Source organism: Vigna radiata, chromosome 6 (assembly GCF_000741045.1).
Source record: "Vigna radiata var. radiata cultivar VC1973A chromosome 6, Vradiata_ver6, whole genome shotgun sequence".
NCBI classification, from domain to species: domain Eukaryota; kingdom Viridiplantae; phylum Streptophyta; class Magnoliopsida; order Fabales; family Fabaceae; genus Vigna; species Vigna radiata.
The window spans coordinates 7991123-8000317 of NC_028356.1; positions in this window are offsets into that span (position 1 = coordinate 7991123).

Sequence of the window (9195 nt, forward strand, 5' to 3'; positions counted from 1 at the left end):
TAGAAATTTAGAATAAAATTTTACCATTTATTAAGTAATTTGAAAAGAAAAAAATATATTCAACAATAAAAATAAGATTGAATCAAACTTATTTAAGATTACAATTTCAGTCATGTAAGTAGTCCATTAATGAGCCATGTAAATGCTCCATTAATGTAGAAAGAGAAAGAGAAAAATTGTTAAGGATAATAGGAATGTATAGGGTATTTTTGGAATAAAAGAAAATAGTGGAGAAATGTAAAATATTTTTGAAATAAATGAAAATAGTGAGGAGGTGCAGGTCCAACTTGGAGAGGTGGAAGGAGCAACACCCTTAAAATTAATAAAATGCATTTTTTCAAACCCATTAACAAAAAGTTTAAATTGAGTCGGGGATACATACAAGAAACAATTAATCAACTTGTGTTTTTCGTACCTGTGATTTAGACTTGGAAATAATCTTTATCGAGTATTGGTTCCTATGTTTTATTCTATTGTGATGTTCAATATATAATGATGTATTGTCATAATATGTTATAATATATGTGTGACTGTTTTTCACTCTATAAATACAAAAGACAGAGGAATTTAGTTTAAAAATATTTTCCTGCTCTAATTGCATTGGCTATCAAAAAACTAAGTTTCTTGCACATTACATACCAATTCACCTTTAAAATATTGCAACATTATCACTAAAAAAAAAAACCTTGACATCCCATCCTCATACTCAAAAGAGCAGCCTCCACTACTCATTTTTTTCAAATAATATAACGACCTTTCTCTCATCTTGCTTTATTTTCCAAATCTCCAAAACTAGAAAAGTAATGAAACTCTTGAATTCCAGGTGACACTTGAGACAGATTAAAGCTCAAATCAAATGTTACAGTCATTCTAGATGTATAAACGAATTGCTGGAGGGAAGCAGAGTGTATGTGGGGATAATGTTGAAATCTGTACATAAATAATCAATAATACAAAGACAGAATAAGACAGTTGTTCTGCTACCATACACATTGCCGAATCTTGTTATATATTTATCTTTGTGTTTATTATGAGATGTCTAAGTCTTATATCTTGTATCGTTAATATGATATGTTCAGTGATGTATTTAAGTCTTTGATTCTTCCCTCTTTTCAATAGTTTTTTGAGTGTGATTATCCAAAAATTTAGATATTTACTTCAATTTTTATGTAAGAACCACCGAAGTCAAGAACTTGAAATCCTGATTGACTAAAATTCATGTGATTAGTACTTCAAAAGTACCTGCAATGCAGCATAATAAACCAATCTCTGTCACTGTTATAAAATTAATTAATTAATTATAACTTACAAGTCAATCCTCTGTCAATTTATCATACAACAAAATTGGAATAAATCTAAATTTTAGAGATTTATTATTTTATTAGTTTCGGGTCTAGTAATATTTGGTTTGATTTGATAGAAATAAAATAGGATTGGGTAGTTATGATTTTTCTGTTTATCTAGGTAGAATATTATTTTATGATAGTTTAAGGAGATTTTATTTTTAAGTCAGTTGATATTTTATTTTCAGATTTTATTTTTATTTTCATAATATTGTAAGTATCATGGCTATTTAAAGTCCTTCAATTATCAATGAATAATAAGACTCAATTTGAAAAAAATATCTGAGTGTGTATCGGGAAATTTTCCCAACACAAACAGCACAAAAAGAATAAATGAAAATTAGTAAATTGGTTTCATTTGTCCAGTTCACAAAGTACATTTTTCAACTTCTATCTTAGGCAAATTGATGGTTGGCACACTTCCACTGGAGAAGGTCAGAACCTGAGACATCTCCTGAAATAAAAGGAGTCTTTATAATAGATGATGAAGCTTGTGAACTGAATATTGTACCAGAAGAATCACATTTTAACACGTGTGCAGTGTCAAAATGGTATTAAAATATCATTTTCCTTTAACATATTCAGTTCCCTTGTTATCTGAATCGTGTCTCATACCATGTCTGTTGTCTACAAACATTTCAAATAAGTTAATAAACTAAGATATAAATTATGAAATTAAAATATTTGTATTATATAAGTAGTGAATTTAAGTCTAAATTAATTTTATAAAATCAATTCACTAAGATGAGATTCATTTAAATTGATCTTACCTGTAATATTGATTAAGATAAACTTTTAATAACTTTTATATAATATTAAAAATTTTAATCATGATAGGAGAGGTGCAAAGAAAAAAAAATGTGATGAGAGAAATTTGGGTGTGAGAACATTTTTATAAATAAAAGTAAGAGAGAGAAATTTTGAGAACTCATTAGTACAAATTAGGTTTACGTGGATCACAACATTTTATCATGTTTAAATATGAGCTTTGGATTAAAACATACATAATAAGTTACATATCTAAAGCATAAAATTCAACCTCAAAGGAGATTCGAAAAACTATAGTTTGAACAACATGAGATAAGTGAACAACGTTGTTTTATAGTGTTTTTTGTAGGTAAGAAAATACATAGCCTGAATGGAGAATGAAGAATGCAGGCTGTAATGTTAGGATTATGATAAATGACTCGTCCAATTAATCATCTATAGGAAGTAGTATCCAAGTTTTATACTTTGAGTATCGAGAAAAGAAAAAAAAAAAGTAAGAATGAGTGAAACACTATCAAGAAAACACTAGGTTTCCTTGAGTGCCTACTACTTTTTCTTTTCTTTAATTATACTCAGTAACAATAACATTGCATTAATACTTTGATTGAATAAAAATAATCACCAAACATAATCATTTCAATTCTATCCAACAATTTAAAAAAAAAAAAATTTATGCACCAAGTCATTTTTAAATCAGGGCAACTATTGTTAATCCATAAAATAATATTCCAAACTTTAATATTATCTACCTAAAAGCTTTCAATACCCAAATATCATTATAATAAATTAGAAAAAAAAAACATGGTACAATGCGTCAATTTTATTTTTACAACTATGTGTTAGCTCTTAAAAAAACAAATAACTCTCCAAAAGCTTAAAAATTATAAAAATGTGAAAGGAACCATAAAGAGACATGCCACATATAAAGTGCACCATATAAGAAAATTAATGGCTGTATTAATTTTCACAAGTTTTTCTAGAAGATTGCAATTAATGTATCAACAATTAACTTTTTTTCCGACGTTAAAAATATTTTTAAATAAATAAAAAGTAATAATAATTAAACCATGCGTCACCTTTTATTTTCTAGTAGCATGCATCAATTCTCAAAACAATTTAATGACTCAAACAAGTTTAATTCTAATAGTAAAAAGAAAATAATAAATACAATAGTAAAAAATAAAAATAAAATTGAATAACAATAAAATGAACATTCATTGTAAAATAAAATAAAATAAGAATTATTAACAACACTGCAAGAAACTAAAACTATTATACATTAGTTTTTCATGAATATAATTCAATCACTGAGACATCAACAACACTACGTGCTTTCCATGAGACAGCTGGACGAATTTTCATATTTCATTTTTTTTTAATTGATCAAGTTTTTCTTTCGTAACTTCAATCCAAGAATGGTCTTCAAGAGCATTTAATGGCTCCATTTGGGAGATGAAAGCGGTGGTTGGTGACTTCTGATACGATCTTATACTTATGTTCTCGTTCAAATTTTCAATAATTTTCTTAGAGGGGTGATCTTTGGTGATCAGACCATGTAAGCTTTTTGACTCTCTTTTTTCTTCATTAGCATTGTTGAGTAACTTTTCATGTAGACTTCATGGTTAGTTTTTTATGATGCGTTACGAGCCAGTCACATCATCTAACATCTCTTGCTATGATGAATATCAGGCAGGAAATTGAAGAGTTTTTGTCTGCGCGTTCATGGAGCCTTTTGGAAAAACTAGTTCTATATAAAATTACACTACAATATACAGAAAACTGCATAAGTTCCCGCAGTTATTTTCTATGTATAACTGTCCTCGCAGTCCCTCACTATGAGTTCCGATTAAGATCAGACTTCCAATGTTTCATGTGTTGATTGCTTTAACAATCAACTATTAGTATCTTTAACAAATATTAGAATACTTTTTTTTATATTGCTTGCTGGTTTGTGGTTCTGTAGATTCAAAACTAAGCATATATTGCATTAATCAAATTAATATATTAATTAAGATAGACATCTAACAATACATCTCTTACCTTCAAGAACCATTTAAAAAGGAAATATATATGGATATTCACTGTTTACCATGACCCTTTTACATCTGTTCTTCAATATTAACCACCCAGTCCTATGTTAGAAATTCTATAAATCTAGCACTTCATGGTTCATGCTTGATGCTGCTACGAGCATTTGGGAAATCAGAATGTAGTTAACTGAATTTATTTTGATAAACTAAAAACTAGTTAACTGAACTGTATTAGAGTATAATTGAACTAGAAAATAGTTTAATTCAGATATTCTGAACTATTTTTTTAATTCGGTACAGTTTTTTTAAACTGATTTTATAATTAACTATAAATTTTTATAGTACTGTACAATACAGGACATTTTTCCCACCCCTAGAAGTGACACCATAAACGCAATAGAATTGGAAAAAGAATTTGTTATTAAAAAAGAAAGGAATAAGTTGCCTCTTTATGAATTCTATACCTTACTTCCAAACTCACCAACTTTACTTCTTTCCTTATCGCTTCTCAATTTTTTTCATTCTTTAAAATTGCAACTCCACACCTTTCATCAATAATGTGTTTGGTATCAAGGTTGCTCCCAAATTATTCTTCTTCTTTAAATTGTATCTGCACGAATCTTGAGGTACGTTTCTAATCCAAATCTTTAATTTAGTTAGATTTTAATCTTATCATCACTTGTATTTTATATTCATGTGAATATTATTGATGTCAAATTACTTTCCAAATCTTCAATTGTTCCTTCTCAATTTTTTTTCATTATTTATTTGTGTTTGGCAGCAAGGTTTTTTCTAAATTCTTCTTCTTACCATTGTGTCTTCACAAATTTTCACGTACGTTTCTCAATTTGTATCATCAATTTAGTTAGAATCTGTTTATCTTATATCATTCCTATTCTAATCATCAATTTAGTTAGTTAGAATATGATAAATTAAACTCTTCCAAAGTTTTATTCAATTTCATGTCGAATGTTAAATTAAACCTTTCATCTTTTTTTTTATTCCTGCCTCCATCATTAATTGAATATTTTACATTCTTTTTTGTCGGAAAACCTCAAAATTTATAATTTTAAGTTTTATAAAACATAAAAATATACAACCTTAAAAAAGACACCTGAAACAAAAGTGTTTTCGAAAATCTATTTTTTTTTTCAGCTTTATTAGTTTCAATATAATTATTTGTTTTTATATGAAAACATGTTTATGTTCACAAAACATTCATTGAATATAACGGTGAACTAATTATTCAATTAACATATAATAATCAATATTAATACATGTATAGTTATACATCAAGACTAATGTTATTGATTTAATCAATAAAAGAAATATAATTATTCACTGTTTCTGAAATGTTAGAAGAAATTATTCTTTAAAATTAAAGAATGAGTTGCATCTTTATAAATTCTATACTTTACTTCAAAACTAAGCAACTTCATACTTCTCTATTTACTTATATGTCATCTTATCCCTTCTCAATTTTTTTCTATCTTTAAAATTTTGTGTTTGTCTCTACGTTTTCTCTTTTGCAATGATTATCTGATTAGTGTGAGTTTAAGGAGACATCTGTTTCAGTTACTTCAGCGATAGGTGATCGAGAGAATTCAATAAATAAGTCAAACAAATCTACATGTATAGATATTATCTTTCTTAGATTTATTTTTTATGGTAGTTAATTTGTAATATGTGTAATATTCATTTTTAATAGTATTTTACTATTAAAAATGGGATGTTACACTTCCCAAGAAGTCTGCTTTCCAAGGATCTCAACTATTAAAGTTAAAAAGTGCAAAGTTGAAATGTCTATTTTATAATCTCACGACTCTTTATTTTATCAGTCTGAGATATTTGGAGATAGAAGAGTGCTCTCAGTTACACAAGATTTTTGCATTTAGTGAAGAAGAGATGGGTAAGCATGGAAAACATGTAGTATTACAGTACTTGAGAGAAACAAAACTCATAAATTTGCCAAACTTGGAAGAGATTCACCACGGATTTAAGTTGAAAGAAGATGTTGAACAAACATTAGAGGAATGTCCTATGTATTCTCCAAGTTTATATCTACATCAAGGTAAAATTCACATGCCTTTTTTCTGAACACAATTACAATGTCTTTGGATTATTATGATGTTGCTAAGTGAAATATTATTTTATTAAGAAGGTTTTGGTTAAATTGTGATCGATGATGAAATCCTGTCCGGAGGCACTAACATACTTAATAAAAATAATCCTAAAAATAATCCTGTTTTATTTGCTTTTACTATTTTTATTTTTTACTGTAACTATTGCAATTTTCATTGGATGACATAATTTGTTTACACATTTTAAATACTTATATTTGTTAAGAAAATCTCACACATACACTAAGGTATTTTTTTTTTTTTCTAAAATTTGAGTTTGTTATTTATTGATAATTGAAAGACCTTAAATAGCTGTGACACTTACAATATTACGGAGAATAAAAATAAAACCTGAAAATAAAATATCAACTATCTTAAAAGTAGAATCGGCTTAATTTATTATAAAATAATAGTGTATCTAGATAAACAGAAAATCATAGCTAGTTATCTCTATTTTATCTCATCAAAATCAAACTAAATATTATTAGACCCAAAACTAATAAAATAAGATTTAAACAAAATTATTAATAAAACCCAATTTAAGTTTATCCCAACAAACACTCCCACATAAACTTAAATTTTTCCTTCCTTCATTCAGTTTTCCATGTGCAACATCCCACACTGGGTTTGCTTCCTTCAATCAGATTTGACTTCTTCTTTTTCCTTATGGCCCTCCTGTCTTTTACCTAAGTTGACCTCTTTAATGGTTTGACTGACTTTGGTATGCCCGACTTCTCAATAACCTTGACCAACTCGTTTCTGACCTTAGACAATTTTTCAACCATCTTGGCTGACATCTTCATCGGGTTCTTCTCAACATCTCCATCTTCCTCTTCGTTTGGTTCACGAACATTAGATGTTTTCTCTTCTTTTTCAAGAGTCACCTTCTTAAGCTCATCAACTTCAACCCTCTATTTATTCATAATTTCATTGATTTTATCTAGAAGTCTTCCTATATGTTGAATCTCTTCATCATTTTGTTTGTGTTCTTTCTCCAGGTTTTCCTTCTCCACAATTGTTACATCCTTTATCAATATCACTTAATATATTGTTGGGATCGGGCTCTCCATGCCCACTGCATCTGAGCTCTTTGTCATCAACAAGATTCCACACTTTTCTTCATCTTCTTCTTATGTAAGAAGGTTTCTCTAACTTTTCTTCTCAACTTGACAAAATTTAGGAATGTGACCAGACTTACCACCCACAATTGTAGCACTTTTTTATCACTTTTTTTTATCTACACTCAGTTTGCATAGTGACCATACTTGCCAAACTTAAAAAACTCAACTCCTGACCGATCTCCTCGTCCTTTCCCTTGTCCTTGGTCACGCCAATTCTGCTAACCAGTTTGTTCTTCACTATCATTCTAAAAATTACCTCGGCTACGTCCACCTCCTCGTCGCCCTATACCGCCAGGACCTCGACTCTGAGTAATCCGAGTTTTATTCGAGTCAAATTGTACCTATAGTGCTTGATCATCGGGTTCAATATGATCATCTCAACTCCTTCTCCTTTGTTTGTGGGCTCCTAATGACCTAACAAGTTCATCTACTATTAGAACAGACAAGTCCTTCGATTCTTCGATGACTCACACGATACTTTCGAAATCTTTTGTAAGGGATCTAAAAATATTTCCCACAACCCGACTAGATGGCATTTGTTCTCCATTCCTATCGAGTTGGTTGGCCACCTTCTCCACCTGAGTTATGTACTCGATTATATGTTGTTTGGGCTTCATCTTCAACTGTTCAAACTCTTCTATGAGAACTTGTATTCGGAATTGTCTAACGCGGTTGTCACCTTTATACGCAACTTCCAATATCTCTCAGGCTTCTTTTGCTGATTTGGCATTCGCTATTTTTTCGAATCCCGGCTCATCTACTTCATTGTACAGAAAATACAATGTTGATCCATCTCTTACACATGTTTTCTTCAATGCGGTATATGTGTCACTGTCTGATGTTCGTCTTCATCAGGTTCAACATATTGTCTTAAATCATATCTCAAACGTTTAGGGATCTCAATAACACTCTAGTACCAGAGTTAAGCCAAAATAAAACATACGCAACAACATCTAGACATCAGATTATACAAGGCCATAGCCTTGAAGACATTTCTAAGAGGAAGAAATAATAGGCTAACTCATTATAATTAAGATACTCACCGTTACGTCGTCTGGAAAGTGCACGATAATCTCTCATGCGTACTCTCAGAATAAGAATGGAAACAATTGCAGATAATGTAACTGCACAGGCAATTGCACCTAAGATTATTCCAGCCAGTGCACCTTTGCTTATCCCTGAACTTGAAGACTGAGTAATCGCTGCATAGTAAGGAGTATATGAGTTCAAGTGATCAACCATAAAACAGTTTTCAATATCATATTCCATATATGGCATCAACCTTGAACATAATTTCAAAGTACTCATTTGACACGTGAAGCATGAACTATACTATAAAAAAGCTGATTTATTAATAGAATAGGTATGTTTGGATAAGCTTCTTTATAATCAACTTTGGTAGAGAAAAAATATGAAGAAATAATGAATTGGGTTTCTCAATCAACTAAAATTAGCTTATGCATAAGCTAATATATAAAAACTCACTCATCTGGCTAATATATAAATCTCTCTAAAAAAAATTAACTTGTCCAGAAACTAAAGTTTTCATGATCACTGTTCAAACACCTGACTCAGATTCAACTTCATTTTTCTTGTTAACATTGTCCAAGTACTTCTAAACACTCTATCATGTCATCAGAAGTTTCTGTAACTCACCTTCCCTGTAAATATCCAATAGAACGAAGTCCAAGAGTTCATAAGGACCAAACAGGTCACTGTCCTGAATATCCCATTCTCTGAACATGTCTCTAATTCGAACAACCTCATTTGTACTGAACTGACGAGAACTTGTATTGTCAATATATTCTGGAAA